Source organism: Agelaius phoeniceus, chromosome 11 (genome assembly GCF_051311805.1).
Source record: "Agelaius phoeniceus isolate bAgePho1 chromosome 11, bAgePho1.hap1, whole genome shotgun sequence".
NCBI lineage: Eukaryota > Metazoa > Chordata > Aves > Passeriformes > Icteridae > Agelaius > Agelaius phoeniceus.
Genome location: NC_135275.1, coordinates 5,700,693 through 5,725,322, shown reverse-complemented (window position 1 = coordinate 5,725,322; position 24,630 = coordinate 5,700,693). Strand labels below are relative to the sequence as shown.

At 54.1% G+C, this 24,630-nt stretch overlaps 2 pseudogenes; both read left to right on the top strand.

Moving 5' to 3' along the window:
- The first annotated feature begins 689 nt into the window (after window positions 1-689).
- On the top strand, window positions 690-3,272 carry LOC143695047 (E3 ubiquitin-protein ligase PHF7-like; annotated as a pseudogene).
- Window positions 3,273-16,121: 12,849 nt separating this feature from the next.
- LOC143695046 (E3 ubiquitin-protein ligase PHF7-like) lies at window positions 16,122-20,262 on the top strand (annotated as a pseudogene).
- The last annotated feature ends 4,368 nt before the right edge of the window (window positions 20,263-24,630 follow it).

Here is a 24,630-nt window from a genome sequence, read left to right as displayed (position 1 = left end):
ACTCCGCACAGGCTCTCTGGGCCACCGGCTGCCAGGGGCAGGAGCAGAGATTTCCCTTGGCCGGGGCCGGAGCCCTGGCGTGGCAGTGCCTGAACAGCACCTTCCTGCCTGCAGTACCACCCTCGATGGCTGCCCCAGGGCCTGGCATTTGACCCTGCACTTGCTGCAGGAGTCCTGGCCCTGGTTCCACCCTGAGCAAACGCTCGGACCCATCTCAGAGCCTCAGTGCCCGAGGGGGCCGCCACAAGTGGATGCCAGGGACCTGAGGCCATGGCTGCCCCAATTTTGGGTACACGGTGCTGATGTCAGAGTGGCCATTGTGACCTGTGCGACCAAGGCCACAAAAGGGAACGCTGGGCTCAGGCCGAGTGTCAGTGCGACCTGACGACGGGAGGAGAAGGTAGGGCAGGGACGTGGCTGCTCAGGGACCAGAGGGGCCCCACACCTCGGGGCTCTGGGCCTGTGCTGCAGGCTCACCTGCCTCTCCCTTCCCAGAATCAGCGGAGGAACAGCCAGAGGACACTGTGGTGTTCCTTAACGCAGCGACGGGAGGAGAAGGCGGACAGGAGCAGGGCTCACGCAGGGCTGAGCAGGGAGTAGAACCTCGTGGCTCTGGGCCTGTCCTGCAAACTCCCCCCCCCCACTCTTCTTCCTCCCATAGAGAGAGAGGACCAACACCTCGAGCGACTATGTCACTGGAAGACAGGGACTCAGAGCAGACACCGGCCATGGCTGGCAGCAAGCAGGAGGGCCCTGGTGCCAGGGAGGCAGGTGAGGGCAAAGCAGCCCTCTGACAGCCTGGCCCAGGGGCTCTTGTTGCAGCAGGCAGTGTGGGGATCAGAGCAGAGGCAGGGGGAGCTGCTCGGCCATGCCGGGGCCGGGAGCCTCCCTCCTGCCCAAGTCGGGCCCAGCTGTGCCAGGGGGCAGCTCCTGGGAAAGCCGTGCCCGCAATGGCCCCTGCTGTGCAAGGCCTCCAGCCCTGCCCATCAGCCAGGCAGGGACAGAGCAGCCTTGGGGCCGATGCTGCTGCATGCTCAGAGCCCCGCAGAGCTGCTCATGCCCGCTGCCACTGGCTCTGTCCCCTGCAGCCTGCATGCTGTGTCGCCGTGCCGAGGCTGACCCGGACATGTGCGGTGACAAACTGGAGAAGGGTGGGCTCTGTGCCCACGTGTTCTGCATGGTGAGTGACTCCGGGCGCTCCCTCCACCGTTGCAATGAGCAGCTCCTGCTGCCCTCTCCTCATCAGCTCCTCCCCTTGCCTGCAGCTCTTCGCCACTCTACTATTTCGGCAAGAAAACCACCGCGTTGGACTCATGGGCTTTCTCCCTCGGGATCTCCAAATTGCAGTCCGGCGGGCGGCACAGAAGGTGAGAGCGTGACAAGAGCAGGGAGATTTGTGCCTGGCGAGGTTTGCCAGAGCTTAGCGCAGAGAGCAGGAAAGAAAGGCCGGCCCAAGAGCCGCGACAAAGTCTGGCTCCCAGCAGCTGTGGCACAGAGGCCCTGGCACAGGAGCCTCCCTCCTCCACCAGGCGGCTCTGTGGGCTGGGACCCGGCAGCGGCCACATCCTGCGCCCTGCCCGGAGCCGTGGGGCTGCCAGGGGAGCCCTCGAGGCTGCTGCTGCTGCTGCTGATGGGGCTGCTTGGCTCTTTCCAGTACTGCTGCGTCTGCGGCCAGAGCGGGGCAACCATCATGTGCTCTGTGCCGGAGTGTGACAGATGGTTCCACCTGCCCTGTGCCAAGGAGGGCGGCTGTGTCAATGTATACGTTACTCCGTTCAGGTACCTCCTCTCCCTTTCTGGCCATCACTGGGGAAGGATCCAGCATTTCTCACTTTCCCCTTTGCTTTGCCCCCAGCTCCTTCTGCCCTGAGCACCGTCCAGAGCAGGAGGTGGAGGCGACTCCAGAGCCGGACACCATTTGCCCCATCTGCATGGAGCCTGTGGAGGACAGAAAGACCTTCACAACCCTGGTGTGCCCAACGTGCAAAAGGGCCTGGTTCCACAGGGACTGCATCCAGGTTGGAGCCCTCCCCTCAGCCCTGGGGCACAGCAGGTGCTCAGCAGCAGCAGCAGCAGCAGCAGCAGCTGCAGCAGCAGCAGCAGCAGCAGCAGCAGCAGGGCCTCGCTCACCCTGCCTGTGTTTGCCCTGCAGGGACTGGCCATGAGCGCTGGTGCTTTATATTTCCAGTGCCCCCTGTGCAGAGACAGTGGGGAATTCCCTGTTGAAATGTTCATCATAGGGATCCGAATCCCCTTCAGGTTGGTGTCCTTCTGCCTGGCCCACCAGCCAGGAGGGTACAAGTGCTGTGCTGTGCCAGGCCCTGCCCCAGGAGCCCTGGCCCTGCCCTGTCCCGTGAGTCTGGGCTTCAGCTTCGTGCCCAACTTGGAAAAGCGCTGGAGAAAGAGCAGGGACACCCTGGATCTCCATGAGGGGAGGGCAGCAGAAATTCATCATCTCTTCCTTTCTCCATCAGACAGCCGACATGGGAGGACAACGATGCCTTCGCGGAGCTAGGAGAGAGGCATGGCCAGTGCAATGCCAGGGATTGCCTTTACCCTGGAGGCAGAGAGGAGGCAGAGGAAGAGGGGTAAGTTGGGATGCTGCACCTGGGGCTCTGCAGGGAACCTGTGTCTGCACAAGGGCTCAAAGTGGGAAGAACCAGAAGCATTTGGCCAGACAACCACCTTCTGGCACACTTTGTTCTCAGTGCTATGAGCCTGTTTGCCTCCCCAGGCCCTGGCAATTGCACCTGTGCTCCTCCTGTGCTGCTGAGGGCACCCATAGGCGCTGCTCTGGCCTGAGAAACAGCACACACAGATGGGAGTGTGACACCTGTGCTGGGCTCGGAACATGTATGAGTCAAAGGCCCCCTGTGTCCCTGGGCTGGGGGCAGTGCCCAGGCCGGGCTTGGCAGAGTGCGTCCACTGCTGGAGGGCTGGGGGCACTGCTCTGGCCTGGCCTGGCCTGGGCCTGGGGGGCCTTTGACATTCCCGCTTGCCCTTACAGCCTCCAGGGTTGAGTCAGAGCTCAATGGCCCCAGGGTGGCTAGACAGTCAGGACTGGAATCTGCTCATGGCTCCTTAGAATCTGAGGCCATCATGCCCAGCTCCCACAGCCCTGTGCCATTGGTGCTGGTTTCCCCATCGCCATCTCCAGAGACGAGCAGCCACAGCAGGCCTCAACACGCAGCGTGGCAGCAGGCGCTGCCATCTTCCTCACTGGACACCAGGAGAATCAGCAGATCAAGGTCAACATGCAGCAGGTCCTCTGAGCCTGAGAACTGGGTCCATTCCAGACGTTCTGGGCCCGGCCGCAGGCAAAGCCGCTCTCGCCAGCAAGGTCGGGCCCAGAGTCCATGTGTCCGCTCCAGGAGTCCCTGTGACAGGAACAGTGGGACAGGGCCAAGGTCTGAGAGGCCCAGGCAAAGGGAGACACCTGCATGGACGTCCCCCAGACGCAGCCGCTCCCACCAGCAAGGTCGGGCCCAGAGTCCCCCTGTCCGCTCCAGGAGTCCCTGTGACAGGAGCAGGGGGACAGGGCCATGGGCTGAGAGGCCCAGGCAAACAGAGCCACCATCACAGGCATCCCCCAGACACAGCCGCTCCCACCAGCAAGGTCGGGCCCAGAGTGCACCTGTCCGCTCCAGGAGTCGACGTGACAGGAGCAGGGGGACAGGGCCAAGGGCTGAGAGGCCCAGGCAAACGGAGCCACCATCACAGACATCCCCCAGACGCAGCCGCTCCCGCCAGCAAGGCTGGGCCCAGAGTCCACCTGTCCGGTCCAGGAGTCGCCATGGCAAGAGCAGCAGGAAAAGGCGAAGGACTGAGAGGCCCAGGCGAAGGGACACGTCATCGGGGACGCCCCCCAGACGCAGCCGCTCCCGCCAGCAGCGCCGGGCCTCGACTCAAACTGTGCGGTCCAGGAGTCGCCAGGACAGGAGCAGGAGGACAGCAGCGAGTGCTGAGAGGCCCAGGCGTAGGGGGACATGGTCGGGGACATCCCGCAGGAGCAGCCGCTCGCACCAGCGACGTCGGACCTCAGCTGGGACCTCCAACAGCAGCACGTAGCGTCATCTTTTCTTTCTAGTCCATGTGTTGCTTGCCGGAAGTGAAGGTGAGAACGCTCAGTGCAGGGACCTTGAGATGTGCAGGTCTGTGAGAAAACCATATCAGCTCTTGATGTTTCTATTGGCAGGAAAGAAGTCTGTGCTAAATACCTTGATTTCTGTGTACCCGTGTATTCAGTGAAAAGTCACTTAAGGATGTGGCTAATTACAAAGGACTCTTGTTCCTGCCTTTAGACTCCAACCTCTGATGTTTCCCCACTGCTTACCCTTGATAATGAACCACTCCTTAACGGGCTTGGATATGCTTAGGGAGACATTCAGAGCAAGGTGGCTCTTAGGGAAGCTGTCTCTGAAAAGGATGTGTGCTGTGTTGCTATCTTTGAACAATCTCATTTCAGTAAAGCCAAAAAAAGAAGAAAGAAGAGAGTGAGGCACTGCCTCAAGTGGCTGAAGACAACTTTGACAGTATTGCTGCGGATTTGAAAGACTTGATTGGACCTTCAAAGAACAAACCAGAATAGACGGAGGAAATACCCTGGGGCAAAGAGGATGCACAGGACTCTGCCCCAGGGTATTTCCCTTCCATTTGGGACCTTTGCCTGAGAACGACACAGCTCAGAAGCTGAGTACTTTCACGTTTTCCTACTTTGGAGGCACAGAGGAGTTGGGCATCAAAGAGGGCAACAGCAGAACCCTTCTAACATGCCATTGCTAAGGAAGAGCTTCTGGCAGGCACTGTAGGGCAATACAGTGTAAAGAAGGTCAGGGTCCAGGGGATTTTCAGCAGCAGAAGTCAGTTATTAGGCAGAAGCATTTTGATCTTCATTTCTGCTTGCCAGGGCTGTGGTAGATTAATGAGAGGTAACTCTTGCTTGCATCTCAGGAATTCTGAAAGGCATGCTTTGAGAAGGCATTGGGGTTTCTGCTGAGTGGTGAAAAAGCTGGTTCTCATGCCCTGAATTCCTCAAACGGGGAAAAAGGTGACACACCAGTCATATCAAGTTTCATAGAACCCAACAAGATTTTAAAGGAAATGTGCGTTAATGTAGAGGGAGGAGCAAAGTCCGGGAGCTGACCCCAAGATCCATGCGCATTCTGTTTGTTACTGAATTCTACTCTTGGACCTTTAGAAAAAAGAAACGGAATGACACATGATCTTTGGGGTGTCCTAACCTTAGATAAAATGAGGCCGTCTGAAATGAAGATGAAACAACATTAAATCGAGTCCCAGTCATGTAGGAGAGAAAAGAAACCGCGAGAAGTTATCCACAATATTAAAAAACCCAACGCAACAGCACAAAGCAACGAGTCCCCCACACTTGTGCTGAACTGAGAAGGTATTCATGGTCTTCTGAATGCAATGACAAATGTTTAAGAATACATAAGGGATCCCTAGAACAAAGTGGAGCAGAGATGTAGCTTAGAAAATCTGGCAGGGGCAGATTCTGTCCTTCCCAAATCTGTCTTCTCCACTCTAAGTATTTCACTTGAAAGGAGGAATTTTTCCTGACCAGTAGGGGAAGAATCTGGTTTTGGCTTTTTTTCTCTATGGGTGCTGTCATTGCAGAGCCTTATGCCCTTGGAACAATAAAGCCGGTAAAAGCCACATGGCAAGAGGATCCACGTTTCCAAGACAGCAGTTCTGAGGGTGATGATGAGCCTGAGATGTCAGAGATTGAACAGGACCAAGAAACGCAAGTTCCATTTCTCTTTGTTGTCTACTTGGCTGTAGTAGTTGGATGCTGTGGGAATATTAACTCAGGAAATGGGAAACGGACATTGCACACCTCTGAGCAACCAAAGTCATCTCGGAAAATCGTTTGTGCTGCACAGAGTCAAAACTCCCAGCAGCACATTTGATGTGAAGATGAATATGGGAAGAGAGAGTTGAGCACAAGAAATTAACTGGGTCATTTTGGTTGGACCAACTCCAAAGTGAGTTTGGCTAAAAGCCAAAGACACAGTCAGTTTTCTCTCTAAAAGTGGGTTTTGTAAAATAAAAAGCTCTATTTGGGGTTCCTAGGGAATAAAGCTTTTCACTGTATACCATTTTTCTGAAGCACTAGAGTTTGAAATCATGTTCATGGAATTTGATAGTACAATTTAGGATGCTCAAATCCCTTTGTCCTTGTCTAGGTTTCTTTCTTTACCACGCACAGGAAGTGCTAGAGTTTTTTTCTTCTCCAAAGATGATGAACGCCTAAGAGGTATGACAGAATTTCTTCAACCCCTTTTGTATTTTTTTTCCCTTTTAAACCCTTCCTGGAATTCAGTGAGGAGGAAAAAATGCTGCCTAGTTATGAAAGTTTTCTAGTCAAAATTTGCCACCCTTATTTGTGGTCCAAGTTGTGGTAGAATCCTGTGAGAAAGTCCTGGTAAAAGAGAGGTCAAGCAGATTTCTGGCTTTCTTGTCTTTCAGACAATTACTGAATAGGAATCTGGACTTTTAGAGTTTACCAGAAGCTTAGTCACTTGTCAGGTTACCTAGACATTTTGGATCCTTTCAGGTATTTAAATCATCTTTAACTTTTTCCTCTCTTTCTGGTGTTACCGTTAGAAACGTTTGAGTGTTCTTCTTGTGAGCCACGTATGTCCCTGTGGTTCTTTGTGCTAATGCATCTGGGGCTTTCTCTTCTGAATCCAGTCAATTTTGTATTTAGAAAGAAAGACAACAACAACCAAAGGAAACATACACACAGTGCCCAAAACCTGCACAGGCCACCAAAACAATTGCTGGTTCTATTTTGTAGACTAGAGTCTTAAGACAAGCTTAAAGGATGTGCCTTCCATGAGACTGATTAGATAACTGTGATGAAAGGCACTGCTGTGTTCACACAGTTAGCGGCCTGCAATCTTCCAGCCAGCCTGGGTGTGTTGAAATGGAGAGCTCAGGCCTCAGCAGGCCTCAGTTCTGGGGGAAGGTGTGGGGTGCTGGTGCTGAGCTTCAAATGAAAGAGCTGCAATTTCACTGCAATTCAGATTGCAGCATGTTGAGGAAAACTGCTGCTGCCTTTCTTTCCATGTTCTTAGCACAGCAGGCCGCAGTAGGGAACATTTCTGCTGAAGCCAAGGTGTGGTGGGGGGCAGGAGAACAGGAAGGATGGTGAAGAATTGATTTCTGATTTTAGTGCTGTGTTGGTCATGATTGTTAGGAGCAGCAGCACAATCACAAGCGTTTAAGCCTATTAATTGGTTGTTTCTTTTGTGCAGAGGGTCCACAGTTATTTTGTAGATTGGTAGAACTCAGTGAAGAAAAAGAGGGTTAGGAAGACAAACGTAGATTATTGTTTGAGGTGAGTATGTAACATCTGTTCCCTGGTAAGTCTGGGGGAAAGCTGAGCCTGGGGAGGGATTGCAGGTATGAATGTGCATGCAAAATGAATTCAGGACCTCAAGTAAAGCTTTAAATTTGTAATGAAGAGGGAAGAGAAGTTTTTTAGTGTAGCGGTGTGTAGAACATCTCGTTGTGTGGTCCAGTCAGGTAAACCGTTACATCTCTGTACGTTACAGGTGCAGCTACTTAACTGTATGTAAGGATAGTGAATGTAGAGACTTCTCCTAATAGTGGATTCAGAAACTTCTTGGAAGAATTTGTTAGATTTTCATTATTTTCTGGAACGCCGAAGGAAGCATAAGGATAGCCTATAGGAAGTGCAAGCAAACCAATAAACCTTTTACTGATTAGAAGCGAGTCATGTTTGTTTCTTGAAGGAGTTGCCAAACAACGTTACTTTCAAAATCCTTTCAAAGGTCTAACAGGGATCAATAGCAGCAAACCCTGTTAGGCCGTGTTTGGGAGCTGGGGCTGAGGCTCTTGTGTCATGGGGAGCCACGGGAAGGCTCCAGTCCTGACTGTGCGGCCAGGCCGGGGCCATGGAGCTCCTGCCCATCCCTGGTGGATGCAAGGGCAAGCAGGAATGTCAAGGGACCCCAGGGCCGGGCCAGGCCAGGCCAGAGCAGCGCCCCCAGCCCTCCAGGAGCGGATGGGCTCTGCCAAGCCCAGCCTGGGCACCGCCCCCAGCCCAGGGACAGGCGGGTGCTTTGCCCAAGAGCCGTGCCCAGAGCAGCAGAGCTGTCACAGCCCCAGCTGGTTCTGCTCTGCCTCAGGCCCGAGCAGGGCCCGTGGGTGCCCTGGGCAGTGCAGGAGCAGCACAGGAGCAGCTGCCAGGGCCTGGCGAGGCACAGGGGTCAGCCTCGGCTCGGTGACACAGCATGCAGGCTGCAGGGGACAGAGCCAGTGGCAGCGGACATGAGCAGCTCTGCGGGGCTCTGAGCATGCAGCAGCATCGGCCCCAAGGCTGCTCTGTCCCTGCCTGGCTGATGGGCAGGGCTGGAGGCTTGCAGAGCAGGGGCCATTGCGGGCACGGCTGTCCCAGGAGCTGCCCCCTGGCCCAGCTGGGCCCCACTTGGGCAGGAGGGAGGCTCCCAGCACCCGCATGGCCGAGCAGCTCCTGCCTCCCCCTGCCTCTGCTCTGATCCCCACACTGCCTGCTGCCACAAGAGCCCCTGGGCCAGGCTGTCACAGGGCTGCTTTGCCCTCACCTGCCTCCCTGGCACCAGGGCCCTCCTGCTTGCTGCCAGCCATGGCCGGTGTCTGCGCTGAGTCCCCTCTCCTCCAGTGACATGGTCACTTTGAGGTTTTTATTTCTGTCTCACTATGCGAGGAAGAAGAGTGGAGGGGAGTTTGCAGAGCAGGCCCAGAGCCACGAGGCTCTACTCCCTGCTCAGCCCTGCGTGAGCCCTGCTCCTGTCCACCTTCTGCTCCCGTTGTTGCGTTGAGGAACACTGCAGTGTCCTCTGGCTGTTCCTTCCCTGATTCTGGGGAGAGGCAGGTGAGCCTGCAGCACAGGCCCAGAGCCCCGAGGTTTGTTTCATGTTTTAACCTGCATGAATCATCTTTTAGGATAGGTGGAGAAAAAGGAGCAGGCTGCTGAAGTTGCTTCAGTTTCTACCACAAAAAGCAATGTGTTTGTACCACCTACTAGCAGAAAACACCTGTTTTCCAACAGCCTATTACTAAAAATTTGCCTTTCCATGGATCGAGCACAAACGCATCAGGGATCAGCATCCATTGGCAGAACAATGACTTTTACTAACTACTTACTACAGAACTACTAAAAAGCGGAACACTACTTTTACTAACTGATGGCTTCCATGGAATCTAAGCACTCAACTCCCTTTATGTGGCATATGTGAAGGACAACTGCAAGAAATCCTGCTATTAAATTCATAGCACTGGACAAAGAAATACCTGACTGCTTTTTCAGAGTTTAATGTACTAACAAAATGACACAGGCAGACCTTTTTCTTGTCGAAACTTTTTGAACGTTTTTTCACCCTCATGTTCCTCCTGATATAGTTGAGATTATCTAAGTAATTAGATTTGGTATCTTTTCAGGCTTCCCATTCATGCCCTGAATATTTTGCCAGACCTTCCTTTTTTTTTTCAATTCTGTGGTTTCCCTCTGGTGTTTTAAATCAGATGTTTCAGTATTTTTACTATCTGTGGTGCTACTCTCTCGGATCTAGTGAAGAGGGCCAAGCAGTGCCGGTCTGCCGGCAGGTCCCAGGCGCCGCTCCTGCTGGCGGCCCCGGGGCAGGAGCGACGCCGGCGCTGCCATGGCCGGGCTTCCCTCAGGTGTCGGCACTGCCAGCCCGGCTCTGCCCAGCGGCCCCGGCGCTGCCATGGCAGGGCTTCCCTCAGGTGTCGGCACTGCCAGCCCGGCTCTGCCCAGCGGCCCCGGCGCTGCTATGGCCGGGCTTCCCTCAGGTGTCGGCACTGCCAGCCCGGCTCTGCCCAGCGGCCCCGGCGCTGCCATGACTGGGCTTCCCTCAGGTGTCGGCACTGCCAGCTCGGCTCTGTCGGGGGCTCTGGCACCGCCACGGCGCACGGCAGCTCTGGCACTGCAGCCTCGGCCAGCAGCCCGATCTGCGGACTGGGACCCCGCAGCGGCCGCACGCTTCTCCCTGAGCCCGAGCAGCGACTGCACCCTCCCAACAGCGCGCCGGGAATGCGCCCACGGCCAGCGCGGGCTCGGCTCTGGGCAGGAACCGCCCCGCCCCTCACACCCGCCCGCCCCTTCCCGCCCTCCGGCCCCGCCGCGCGGCGCCCGCGCTGTCATGGCGGCTCTCGCCCACAAGGCAGCGCCCTGAGCCCTGCAATGGCGCCGGCAACGTTCTGGCACTCTGGAAGGCGCGGGCGGGCACCTCTTGCAAACTGGGCCATACGTCCCATTTCCTGAAGAAAACACGTCCTGTCGTGCCTGGCCTCTACACACTTCCGAGCCTGATCAACAAGAACAGACGTTTAACCTGTGACACACATAGCAGCCTACAAGCTCGAAGTGATGGCCAGGTGTTAGAAAAGCAAAGTACTTGTTGCTAGAATTGTCTTTTAAGACTCAGGGCTGGGCAAGTTTCACTGATCTCAGACCCAGAAGGAGGTTGACAAAGCTTGGGAAGAAGGATGCCCACTGATAGTGGACACAAAGCATGCAGAATTTAGGGGCCCTAAGAACATCTGCTAGAACTGCCAAGATAAAGAAAACATTCATGAAGCCAACTCAGGAAATATGCTGAGATGAGCACCAGCTGGGTAAAATAGAGTGTGATGTTTGCAGGCAACAGGACTTTGGCACCCAGATTATCCTGGGGCTGGCCATGGGATGGTTCTGATCACCAGAACACATGAAAAGACGGTGCAGTGCAAGTGCTGGGCATTGTGCTTCATAGAACCCAGATGAAAAAGCTGGGGAGACTGTGCTGGATTCTTGTGTGGTATCTGCCCCTTCTGTGTAAAATGCCAATCACTTGTTTTAAAAGTTTAAAAGTAATAAATTAGTTACAAAAATAGTAATAAAAATTAGAGAAATAAGAATTTGGACAATTAAGAGTTAGGACAATAAAGGACAATAAAAAAGGCCAAGAATTACAGATGTCTGGGTGCTCTGCTCTGCCTCAGAACACACTTTGCTAACAAAGGATTAACCCTTACAAGTAATAGCCTGTTGCTTATTCATATATCTCATACACGATGCCAAAATTCTTTTCAAACAATGGGTGTTTTCTTGTGAGTGTCAACCCCTCCCTCATCTTGTAAATCAATTGTCTTGGTCCCTCAAAGTCTGGTTCTTCCCAATAAGGAGGCAATATTTCTTCTCTTAGAGTTTTGGCGTCTTGTTACTGTTATCTCTGCTTGAGCTATTTAGAAAAAGTATCTTTCACAGTTTCTGTAGCCTAAAACTATATTCACCACACTACTTTAAAAGATGAGTATAGGACTACAAAAAAGGATTAATACAACATAACTTTCCAACATAACACATATAGTATTAATTTTAATATTTGCGAAAAGCCAATCATATAATACCCATTTTTCACACCTTCTCTGCTCCTTCTTCTTCTCAAAATATATTGTAAACCTGACCAAAAATACCTACTTAGAGCCATGCTCAGTACCTTATTCTGAAAACTTACAGCTGACTTACAGGTTTAGCACCTTACAGAGCAGGTTTGAGGCCCTGGAACTGGAGGGACAGACAAGTGATGAAGTGGGCACAAGTCCTTCTGGAATAGAGGGGGCACCTAGGGCAAGTCAGCCAACACCATGCATCGTGACCACCTCTGTTCCAGGGGAAGGCAGGGTCCTTGCAGGCCTTCCCAAAAGCATCTCAAGGGAAGGTTTCCATCTCCCCCTGCCCTGTTTCCTTGACTTTAGCTGAATCTTTCTCTGACAGAAAGACAGGAAGCTCAGGTGTGTTAGGAGATTAGTGTGAGCATTGGCAGAGGTGAATGGTGAGGAATCCAGAGGCTTGTGCAACTCTCTTCCATGAAGAGTCCCTTGTTGTATATTTCCAATAAACCAGAGCTGAAATGGCAAGGCAGCGATTGGGGAAATACAGCACTGAGACAATAAAGCTGTAACATGCCTTGTTTTGAGAGGGACAAGTAAGACAAGAAACATTCAAACAGCAAATACTGAGAAGATGAAGAAAAAAGCCAAATTTTTCTAAGGTTTTCTAATGTTTGTTTTCTTCTCTGCACCTTTTGAAGATTGCCTATATCCTATTTCCATTGTTTTCTTTTTTCCTGTCTTGAGAATGAATTTTGCATTCTGGATATTTTAAGTCAGACATAAGACAAGTTCCATATTGCTTGGCAATCACGAAAAGGTAAGTTTAGAGGTAACATCCATTATCTTTGATGATTGGATCAGACTCAATTTTAAATAGCCTTGTATGTCATGCTCATATGCAAAGATGCTAGATTGATCCTTTGAAGGGCATTAAACCAAGAAACAAGTACTTCAAAAGCTCTGGAGGTGGCTGCCATGGTGAGTTTCCCTGAGGTGTCACAGCCCCAGGCCTGCTCCATGGCAGATTTCCTGAGGGCTGGCAGTCCCAGCCCCGTCCCATGGCCGGTTTCCCTGAGGTGTCACAGCCCCAGCCCCGCTCCATGGCCGGTTTCCCTGAGGTGTCACATCCCCATCCCACTCCATGGCCGGTTTCCCTGAGGTGTCACAGCCCCAGCCCCGCTCCATGGCCGGTTTTCCTGAGGTGTCACAGCCCCAGGCCTGCTCCATGGCCGGTTTCCCTGAGGTGTCACAGCCCCATCCCGCTCCATGGCCGGTTTCCCTGAGGTGTCACAGCCCCAGGCCTGCTCCATGGCCGGTTTCCCTGAGGTGTCACAGCCCCATCCCGCTCCATGGCCGGTTTCCCTGAGGTGTCACAGTCCCAGCCCCGCTCCATGGCCGGTTTCCCTGAGGTGTCACAGCCCCAGCCCCGCTCCATGGCCGGTTTTCCTGAGGTGTCACAGCCCCAGGCCTGCTCCATGGCCGGTTTCCCTGAGGTGTCACAGCCCCAGCCCCGCTCCATGGCCGGTTTTCCTGAGGTGTCACAGCCCCATCCCGCTCCATGGCCGGTTTCCCTGAGGTGTCACAGCCCCAGCCCCGCTCCATGGCCGGTTTCCCTGAGGGCTGGCAGTCCCAGTCCTGCTCCATGGCCAGGTTCCCTGGTCACTTTGAGGTGCTGTTCCTCTCTCTCTATGGGAGAAAGAAGAGGCCGGGGAGCTTGCAGAGCAGGCCTAGAGCCACGAGGGCTCTACTCCCTGCTCAGCCCTGCGTGAGCACTGCCCCTTCCCTCCTTCTCCTCCCGCTGTCAGCTCGTACTGACACTCGGCCTGAGCCCAGCGTTCCCTTTTGGGGCCAAGGGAAATCTCTGCTCCTGCCTCTGGCACAGGGCGCTCTGCCAGCAGGTCAGGGAAGGAGACAGCCCCAGAGAGAGGCGTGAGCAGTGGAGGAAAGCCAACATCACTGCAGTCTTGCAAAAGGGCACCAAGAAGGAGCCAGGAAAGTGCAGGCCCATCAGCCTCAGCTCCATCCCCAGAAAGGTGACAGAACAGCTCCTCTTGGATGCCATCTCTGAGCCTGTGCAGTAACAGGAATGGAAACCATGCTTGACCAATCCCACAGCCCCCTCTGCTGCAGTGACTGGCTGGGTTTGTGAGGGGAGAGCAGTGGTTGTTGTCAGCAGGGACTTCAGCAAGGCTTTGTCCCTGCCTCCCCTAACAGGCTCCTGAGGCAGCTCAGGGCCAGTGGGGCAGAGAAGTGGCCAGGGCAGCTCCAAACTCAGATAGCTGTGAGCTCAGGGGGCCGTGCTGGGGCCAGCCTTGTTTGCCTTATTCCCCAGTGACCTGGCAGAAGGGACAGAGCGCTGCCTCAGCATTTGCTGATGGGACAGAACCGGGAGCAGGGGCTGAGGCACCACAAGGCTCTGCTGCCCTTCAGTGAGACCTGACAGGCTTAGAGAGTTGAGCAGAGAGGGACCAATTGAAATTGCACTGGGGAAAGCCTCTAGAAGAGCTTCAGGCTCTGTAATTACCAGGAAACAGAAGTGTTTTAGTACACTGGAGTCTATAACGGTGTCTTGTAATGTCGAGTCAGGGAAACCCCTGCTTCTGTGGGTGTTCCAGGACCAGTTCCTTGTATGTATGTCAAGAAAGTCTTGGAGAGAAACATGAATGAATTCAGAAACTTCCCCAGATATTATTTTGGATTTTCACAATTTTCTGGAATGCCAGGTGAAGTGTAAGGATGCCAAAAGGAAAGTGAAAGCAAACCAATAAATCTTTAAAACATCAGAAGCATCTCCAGTTTGTTCCTTGAAGAAGTTGCCAAACAATGTCACTTTTGAAATCCTTTGAAAGATCTAACAGGAAAAAGCATTGGCCAAAAGTGCTGCCCTGTGTTTCTGAACAGCAACATGCATTTTGTGTTGATGCAAGGTTTGTACCAGGGTTTGGGGTTTTTGTGTGTGTGTGTGCTTTGAATGTGAGTGTTTGCAGGACTATTAATAATTAGACCATGTACTGAAGAGAACATGTTACTGTGTTGTGCTGTCCAGTGCTGAAGAGGGTTGAGACAGAGCAGGTAGCTGTGTGTCTGTGTGTAACTTGCATGAGCAGCACCGGAGCAGTGCCCAGGGCCTGGAGAAGCAAACGGGTTCTTCCCGGTGCTGAGGACAAAGCGTCCAGAGCTCGGGATTGTCCGGCCAAGCTCTTCTGGCTCCTTGTGCTTTGAGCCCTGGCCGGGAGCCCTGCAGAGCCCCGGGTGCAGCTTCCCAACTTCCCCCTCTTCCTCTGCCTCCTCCCTTCCTCCAGGGTAAAGGCACTCCCTGGCATTGCACTGGCTGTGCCTCCATCCTAGACCAGTGAAGGGATCGTTTCCCAGCCAAGGTGGCTCTCCCATGGAGACAGGAAAATGGACAAACTCCTGCTGCCCCAGCATCAGGCAGGTGCAGGGTGTCCCTGCCTGTCAGCCCCTGCCCTGCTTCCCAGAGATCCCACTGCTTGTTCTAGAAGTCATGGATCTGGATTTCCAGGAGCATGTTTACAAAGACATCAATGACAAAAATTGACAAGAATTGTTTGTGCGTCTCTTCCTGATTTGTTTCCAAGGTATTTTCTAGTAGGAAAGCATGGACCAAACTGGCAAAGTTCCTATAATGCAGGAAACGAATGCTGCTGCCTTTGACTTGGGTTGAGAACTGTTGCAAGCACTCCTGTCGAACGTACACAGAACATTCTCAGTGAATTTTCTGAGTTTCCACAGAGTCAGTAGAAAAGATGACGTTTCTAAGGAGCTTAATACAAATTTTTCCATTTATATGAAATGTCAAAGTTATTAGTTCATAGGATGACAGGATAACAGAGGTCTGGAGGCAGCTGTGGTGGTCTCCAGGTTTATCTCCTGTAGCCAGTGGTGATCAGCAGCAGCATCAAATCAGGTTCATCTTAGTTTTCTCCAGACAGGTCTTGAGGAAAACATCAGTTCACCTAGAGCAGGGTTTGAATCTCTGCCGTGCAGGAGACTCCGCACGGGCTCTCTGGGCCACCGGCTGCCAGGGGCAGGAGCAGAGATTTCCCTTGGCCGGGGCCGGAGCCCTGGCGTGGCAGTGCCTGAACAGCACCTTCCTGCCTGCAGTACCACCCTCGATGGCTGCCCCAGGGCCTGGCATTTGACCCTGCACTTGCTGCAGGAGTCCTGGCCCTGGTTCCACCCTGAGCAAATGCTCGGACCCATCTCAGAGCCTCGGTGCCCGAGGAGGCCGCCACAAGTGGATGCCAGGGACCTGAGGCCATGGCTGCCCCAATTTTGGGTACACGGTGCTGATGTCAGAGTGGCCATTGTGACCTGTGCGACCAAGGCCACAAAAGGGAACGCTGGGCTCAGGCCGAGTGTCAGTGCGATCTGACGACGGGAGGAGAAGGTAGGGCAGGGACGTGGCTGCTCAGGGACCAGAGGGGCCCCACACCTCGGGGCTCTGGGCCTGTGCTGCAGGCTCACCTGCCTCTCCCTTCCCAGAATCAGCGGAGGAACAGCCAGAGGACACTGTGGTGTTCCTTAACGCAGCGACGGGAGGAGAAGGCGGACAGGAGCAGGGCTCACGCAGGGCTGAGCAGGGAGTAGAACCTCGTGGCTCTGGGCCTGTCCTGCAAACTCCCCCCCCCCACTCTTCTTCCTCCCATAGAGAGAGAGGACCAACACGTCGGGCGACTATGTCACTCCAGGAGAGGGACTCAGAGCAGACAGCTGCCATGGCTGAAAGCAAGCAGGAGGGCCCTGGTGCCAGGGAGGCAGGTGAGGGCAAAGCAGCCCTGTGACAGCCTGGCCCAGGGGCTCTTGTTGCAGCAGGCAGTGTGGGGATCAGAGCAGAGCCAGGGGGAGGCAGGAGCTGCTCGGCCATGCCGGGGCCGGGAGCCTCCCTCCTGCCCAAGTCGGGCCCAGCTGGGCCAGGGGGCAGCTCCTGGGACAGCCGTGCCCGCAATGGCCCCTGCTGTGCAAGGCCTCCAGCCCTGCCCATCAGCCAGGCAGGGACAGAGCAGCCTTGGGGCCGATGCTGCTGCAGGCTCAGAGCCCCGCAGAGCTGCTCATGTCCGCTGCCACTGGCTCTGTCCCCTGCAGCCTGCATGCTGTGTCGCCGAGCCGAGGCTGACCCGGACATGTGCGGTGACAAACTGGAGAAGGGTGGGCTCTGTGCCCACGTGTTCTGCATGGTGAGTGACTCCGGGCGCTCCCTCCACCGTTGCAATGAGCAGCTCCTGCCGCCCTCTCCTCATCAGCTCCTCCCCTTGCCTGCAGTTCTTCGCCACTCTACTATTTCGGCAAGAGATGGACTGCGTTGGACTCATGGGCTTTCTCCTTCGGGATCTCCTAATTGCAGTCCGGCGGGCGGCACAGAAGGTGAGAGCGTGACAAGAGCAGGGAGATTTGTGCCTGGCGAGGTTTGCCAGAGCTTAGCGCAGAGAGCAGGAAAGAAAGGCCGGCCCGACAGCCGCGACAAAGCCTGGCTCCCAGCAGCTGTGGCACAGAGGCCCTGGCACAGGAGCCTCCCTCCTCCACCAGGCGGCTCTGTGGGCTGGGACCCGGCAGCGGCCACATCCTGCGCCCTGCCCGGAGCCGTGGGGCTGCCAGGGGAGCCCTCGAGGCTGCTGCTGCTGCTGCTGATGGGGCTGCTTGGCTCTTTCCAGTACTGCTGCGTCTGCGGCCAGAGCGGGGCAACCATCATGTGCTGCAAGGAGTACTGTGACAGATGGTTCCACCTGCCCTGTGCCAAGGAGGGCGGCTGTGTCAATCAATACATTACCCCGTTCAGGTACCTCCTCTCCCTTTCTGGCCATCACTCGTGAAGGATCCAGCATTTCTCACTTTCCCCTTTGCTTTGCCCCCAGCTCCTTCTGCCCTGAGCACCGTCCAGAGCAGGAGGTGGAGGTGACTCCAGAGCCGGACACTGTTTGCCCCATCTGCATGGAGCCTGTGGAGGACAGAAAGACCTTCACAACCCTGGTGTGCCCAATGTGCAAAAGGGCCTGGTTCCACAGGGACTGCATCCAGGTTGGAGCCCTCCCCTCAGCCCTGGGGCACAGCAGGTGCTCAGCAGCAGCAGCAGCAGCAGCAGCAGGGCCTCGCTCACCCTGCCTGTGTTTGCCCTGCAGGGACAGGCCATGCGCGCTGGTCTTTTATGCCTCAAGTGCCCCCTGTGCAGAGACAGTGAGACATTCCTTGTCGACCTGTTTCTCTTGGGGATCCGAATCCCCTTCAGGTTGGTGTCCTTCTGCCTGGCCCACCAGCCAGGAGGGTACAAGTGCTGTGCTGTGCCAGGCCCTGCCCCAGGAGCCCTGGCCCTGCCCTGTCCCGTGAGTCTGGGCTTCAGCTTCGTGCCCAACTTGGAAAAGCGCTGGAGAAAGAGCAGGGACACCCTGGATCTCCATGAGGGGAGGGCAGCAGAAATTCATCATCTCTTCCTTTCTCCATCAGACAGCCGACATGGGAGGACAACGATGCCTTCGCGGAGCTAGGAGAGAGGCATGGCCAGTGCAATGCCAGGGATTGCCTTTACCCTGGTGGCAGAGAGGAGGCAGAGGAAGAGGGGTAAGTTGGGATGCTGCACCTGGGGCTCTGCAGGGAACCTGTGTCTCCACAAGGGCTCAAAGCGGGAAGAACCAGAAGCGTTTGGCCAGACAACCACCTTCTGGCACACTTTGTTCTCAGTGCTATGAGCCTGTTTCCCTCCCCAGGCCCTGGCAATTGCTCCTGTGCTCCTCCTGTGCTGCTGAGGGCACCCATAGGCGCTGCTCTGGCCTGAGAAACAGCATAGACAGATGGGAGTGTGACACCTGTGCTGGGCTTGGAACGGGTATGGGTCAAACCCCGGTGTCCCTGGGCTGGGGGCAGTGCCCAGGCCAGGCTTGGCAGAGTGCGTCCACTGCTGGAGGGCTGGGGGCACTGCTCTGGCCTGGCCTGGCCTGGGCCTGGGGGGCCTTTGACATTCCCGCTTGCCCTTACAGCCTCCAGGGTTGAGTCAGAGCTCAATGGCCCCAGGCTGGCCAGACAGTCAGGACTGGGGCCTTCTCATGGCTCCCCAGATTTGGAGGCCTTCAGCAGCAGCTCTCATAGCCGCAGGCCATTGGGTCTGGCGCACCAAATTCTGTCTGCAGAGACGAGCAGCCACAGCAGGCCCCAACACGCAGCATGGCAGCAGGTACTGCCATCCTCCTCGCTGGACAGCAGCAGCCCCAGCACATCAAGGTCACTGTACAGCAGCTCCCCTGACTCTGAGGACAGGGTCCATTCCAGACGTGCTGGGCCCGGCCGCGGGCGAAGCCGCTCCCGCCAGCAAGGTCGGGCCCCAAATCGACTTGTGCCCTTGAGGAGTCGGCGTTACAGGAGCAGCTGTAGAAGACCAAGGGCTGAGAGACCCCGACGAAGGGAGACACCTGCATGGGCGTCCCCCCAACACAACCGCTCCCGTCAGCAAGGTTGGGCCCAGAGTCCAGCTGTCCGCTCCAGGAGTCGCCATGAAAGGAGCAGCGAAACAGGGCCAAGAGCTGAGAGGCCCAGGCAAAGGGAGACATCGTCAGGGGCATCCCCCAGACGCAGTCGCTCCCGCCAGCAAGGTCAGGCCCCAAATCAACCCATCCAATCAAGGAGTCGCCGTGACAGAAGCAACAGAACAAGGCCAAGGACTGAGAGGCCCAGGCAAAGGGAGACATCTGCATGGACGTCCCCCAGACGCAGCCGCTCCCGCCAGCAAGGCTGGGCCCAGAGTCCACCTGTCCGGTCCAGGAGTCCGTGTGACAGGAACAGGGGGACAGGGCCAAGGTCTGAGAGGCCCAGGCAAAGGGAGCCACCATCACAGACATCCCACAGACACAGCCGCTCCCACCAGCAAGGATGGGCCCAGAGTGCACCTGTCCGCTCCAGGAGTCGACGTGACAGGAGCAGTGGGACAGGGCCAAGGGCTGAGAGGCCCAGGCAAACGGAGCCACCATCACAGACATCCCCCAGACGCAGCCGCTCCCGCCAGCAAGGCTGGGCCCAGAGTCCACCTGTCTGGTCCAGGAGTCGCCGTGACAGGAGCAGCAGGACAAGGCCAAGGACTGAGAGGCCCAGGCGAAGGGACACGTCTTCGGGGATGCCCCCCAGATGCAGCCGCTCCCGCCAGCAGCGCCGGGCCTCGACTCAAACTGTGCGGTCCAGGAGTCGCCAGGACAGGAGCAGGAGGACAGCAGCGAGTGCTGAGAGGCCCAGGCGTAGGGGGACATGGTCGGGGACATCCCGCAGGAGCAGCCGCTCGCACCAGCGACGTCGGACCTCAGCTGGGACCTCCAACAGCAGCACGTAGCGTCATCTTTTCTTTCTAGTCCATGTGTTGCTTGCCGGAAGTGAAGGTGAGAACGCTCAGTGCAGGGACCTTGAGATGTGCAGGTCTGTGAGAAAACCATATCAGCTCTTGATGTTTCTATTGGCAGGAAAGAAGTCTGTGCTAAATACCTTGATTTCTGTGTACCCGTGTATTCAGTGAAAAGTCACTTAAGGATGTGGCTAATTACAAAGGACTCTTGTTCCTGCCTTTAGACTCCAACCTCTGATGTTTCCCCACTGCTTACCCTTGATAATGAACCACTCCTTAACGGGCTTGGATATGCTTAGGGAGACATTCAGAGCAAGGTGGCTCTTAGGGAAGCTGTCTCTGAAAAGGACGTGTGCTGTGTTGCTATCTTTGAACAATCTCATTTCAGTAAAGCCAAAAAAAGAAGAAAGAAGAGAGTGAGGCACTGCCTCAAGTGGCTGAAGACAACTTTGACAGCTGCGGATTTGAAAGACTTGATTGGACCTTCAAAGAACAAACCAGAATAGACGGAGGAAATACCCTGGGGCAAAGAGGATGCACAGGACTCTGCCCCAGGGTATTTCCCTTCCATTTGGGACCTTTGCCTGAGAACGACACAGCTCAGAAGCTGAGTACTTTCACGTTTTCCTACTTTGGAGGCACAGAGGAGTTGGGCATCAAAGAGGGCAACAGCAGAACCCTTCTAACATGCCATTGCTAAGGAAGAGCTTCTGGCAGGCACTGTAGGGCAATACAGTGTAAAGAAGGTCAGGGTCCAGGGGATTTTCAGCAGCAGAAGTCAGTAATTAGGAAGAAGCATTTTCATCTTCATTTCTGCTTGCCAGGGCTGTGGTAGATTAATGAGAGGTAACTCTTGCTTGCATCTCAGGAATTCTAAAGGCATGCTTTGAGAAGGCATTGGGGTTTCTGCTGAGTGGTGAAAAAGCTGGTTCTCATGCCCTGAATTCCTCAAACGGGGAAAAAGGTGACAAACCAGTCATATCAAGTTTCATAGAACCCAACAAGATTTTAAAGGAAATGTGCGTTAATGTAGAGGGAGGAGCAAAGTCCGGGAGCTGACCCCAAGATCCATGCGCATTCTGTTTGTTACTGAATTCTACTCTTGGACCTTTAGAAAAAAGAAACGGAATGACACATGATCTTTGGGGTGTCCTAACCTTAGATAAAATGAGGCCGTCTGAAATGAAGATGAAACAACATTAAATCGAGTCCCAGTCATGTAGGAGAGAAAAGAAACCGCGAGAAGTTATCCACAATATTAAAAAACCCAACGCAACAGCACAAAGCAACGAGTCCCCCACACTTGTGCTGAACTGAGAAGGTATTCATGGTCTTCTGAATGCAATGACAAATGTTTAAGAATACATAAGGGATCCCTAGAACAAAGTGGAGCAGAGATGTAGCTTAGAAAATCTGGCAGGGGCAGATTCTGTCCTTCCCAAATCTGTCTTCTCCACTCTAAGTATTTCACTTGAAAGGAGGAATTTTTCCTGACCAGTAGGGGAAGAATCTGGTTTTGGCTTTTTTTCTCTATGGGTGCTGTCATTGCAGAGCCTTATGCCCTTGGAACAATAAAGCCGGTAAAAGCCACATGGCAAGAGGATCCACGTTTCCAAGACAGCAGTTCTGAGGGTGATGATGAGCCTAAGATGTCAGAGATTGAACAGGACCAAGAAATGCAAGTTCCATTTCTCTTTGTTGTCTACTTGGCTGTAGTAGTTGGATGCTGTGGGAATATTAACTCAGGAAATGGGAAACGGACATTGCACACCTCTGAGCAACCAAAGTCATCTCGGAAAATCGTTTGTGCTGCACAGAGTCAAAACTCCCAGCAGCACATTTGATGTGAAGATGAATATGGGAAGAGAGAGTTGAGCACAAGAAATTAACTGGGTCATTTTGGTTGGACCAACTCCAAAGTGAGTTTGGCTAAAAGCCAAAGACACAGTCAGTTTTCTCTCTAAAAGTGGGTTTTGTAAAATAAAAAGCTCTATTTGGGGTTCCTAGGGAATAAAGCTTTTCACTGTATACCATTTTTCTGAAGCACTAGAGTTTGAAGTCATGTTCATGGAATTTGATAGTACAATTTAGGATGCTCAAATCCCTTTGTCCTTGTCTAGGTTTCTTTCTTTACCACGCACAGGAAGTGCTAGAGTTTTTTTCTTCTCCAAAGATGATGAACGCCTAAGAGGTATGACAGAATTTCTTCAACCCCTTTTGTATTTTTTTTCCCTTTTAAACCCTTCCTGGAATTCAGTGAGGAGGAAAAAATGCTGCCTAGTTATGAAAGTTTTCTAGTCAAAATTTGCCACCCTTATTTGTGGTCCAAGTTGTGGTAGAATCCTGTGAGAAAGTCCTGGTAAAAGAGAGGTCAAGCAGATTTCTGGCTTTCTTGTCTTTCAGACAATTACTGAATAGGAATCTGGACTTTTAGAGTTTACCAGAAACTTAGTCACTTGTCAGGTTACCTAGACATTTTGGATCCTTTCAGGTATTTAAATCATCTTTAACTTTTTCCTCTCTTTCTGGTGTTACCGTTAGAAACGTTTGAGTGTTCTTCTTGTGAGCCACGTATGTCCCTGTGGTTCTTTGTGCTAATGCATCTGGGGCTTTCTCTTCTGAATCCAGTCAATTTTGTATTTAGAAAGAAAGACAACAACAACCAAAGGAAACATACACACAGTGCCCAAAACCTGCACAGGCCACCAAAACAATTGCTGGTTCTATTTTGTAGACTAGAGTCTTAAGACAAGCTTAAAGGATGTGCCTTCCATGAGACTGATTAGATAACTGTGATGAAAGGCACTGCTGTGTTCACACAGTTAGCGGCCTGCAATCTTCCAGCCAGCCTGGGTGTGTTGAAATGGAGAGCTCAGGCCTCAGCAGGCCTCAGTTCTGGGGGAAGGTGTGGGGTGCTGGTGCTGAGCTTCAAATGAAAGAGCTGCAATTTCACTGCAATTCAGATTGCAGCATGTTGAGGAAAACTGCTGCTGCCTTTCTTTCCATGTTCTTAGCACAGCAGGCCGCAGTAGGGAACATTTCTGCTGAAGCCAAGGTGTGGTGGGGGGCAGGAGAACAGGAAGGATGGTGAAGAATTGATTTCTGATTTTAGTGCTGTGTTGGTCATGATTGTTAGGAGCAGCAGCACAATCACAAGCGTTTAAGCCTATTAATTGGTTGTTTCTTTTGTGCAGAGGGTCCACAGTTATTTTGTAGATTGGTAGAACTCAGTGAAGAGAAAGAGGGTTAGGAAGACAAACGTAGATTATTGTTTGAGGTGAGTATGTAACATCTGTTCCCTGGTAAGTCTGGGGGAAAGCTGAGCCTGGGGAGGGATTGCAGGTATGAATGTGCATGCAAAATGAATTCAGGACCTCAAGTAAAGCTTTAAATTTGTAATGAAGAGGGAAGAGAAGTTTTTTAGTGTAGCGGTGTGTAGAACATCTCGTTGTGTGGTCCAGTCAGGTAAACCGTTACATCTCTGTACGTTACAGGTGCAGCTACTTAACTGTATGTAAGGATAGTGAATGTAGAGACTTCTCCTAATAGTGGATTCAGAAACTTCTTGGAAGAATTTGTTAGATTTTCATTATTTTCTGGAACGCCAAAGGAAGCATAAGGATAGCCTATAGGAAGTGCAAGCAAACCAATAAACCTTTTACTGATTAGAAGCGAGTCACGTTTGTTTCTTGAAGGAGTTGCCAAACAACGTTACTTTCAAAATCCTTTCAAAGGTCTAACAGGGATCAATAGCAGCAAACCCTGTTAGGCCGTGTTTGGGAGCTGGGGCTGAGGCTCTTGTGTCATGGGGAGCCACGGGAAGGCTCCAGTCCTGACTGTGCGGCCAGGCCGGGGCCATGGAGCTCCTGCCCATCCCTGGTGGATGCAAGGGCAAGCAGGAATGTCAAGGGACCCCAGGGCCGGGCCAGGCCAGGCCAGAGCAGCGCCCCCAGCCCTCCAGGAGCGGATGGGCTCTGCCAAGCCCAGCCTGGGCACTGCCCCCAGCCCAGGGACAGGCGGGTGCTTTGCCCAAGAGCCGTGCCCAGAGCAGCAGAGCTGTCACAGCCCCAGCTGGTTCTGCTCTGCCTCAGGCCCGAGCAGGGCCCGTGGGTGCCCTGGGCAGTGCAGGAGCAGCACAGGAGCAGCTGCCAGGGCCTGGCGAGGCACAGGGGTCAGCCTCGGCTCGGTGACACAGCATGCAGGCTGCAGGGGACAGAGCCAGTGGCAGCGGACATGAGCAGCTCTGCGGGGCTCTGAGCATGCAGCAGCATCGGCCCCAAGGCTGCTCTGTCCCTGCCTGGCTGATGGGCAGGGCTGGAGGCTTGCAGAGCAGGGGCCATTGCGGGCACGGCTGTCCCAGGAGCTGCCCCCTGGCCCAGCTGGGCCCCACTTGGGCAGGAGGGAGGCTCCCAGCACCCGCATGGCCGAGCAGCTCCTGCCTCCCCCTGCCTCTGCTCTGATCCCCACACTGCCTGCTGCCTCAAGAGCCCCTGGGCCAGGCTGTCAGAGGGCTGCTTTGCCCTCACCTGCCTCCCTGGCACCAGGGCCCTCCTGCTTGCTGCCAGCCATGGCCGGTGTCTGCGCTGAGTCCCCTCTCCTCCAGTGACATGGTCACTTTGAGGTTTTTATTTCTGTCTCACTATGCGAGGAAGAAGAGTGGAGGGGAGTTTGCAGAGCAGGCCCAGAGCCACGAGGCTCTACTCCCTGCTCAGCCCTGCGTGAGCCCTGCTCCTGTCCACCTTCTGCTCCCGTTGTTGCGTTGAGGAACACTGCAGTGTCCTCTGGCTGTTCCTTCGCTGATTCTGGGGAGAGGCAGGTGAGCCTGCAGCACAGGCCCAGAGCCCCGAGGTTTGTTTCATGTTTTAACCTGCATG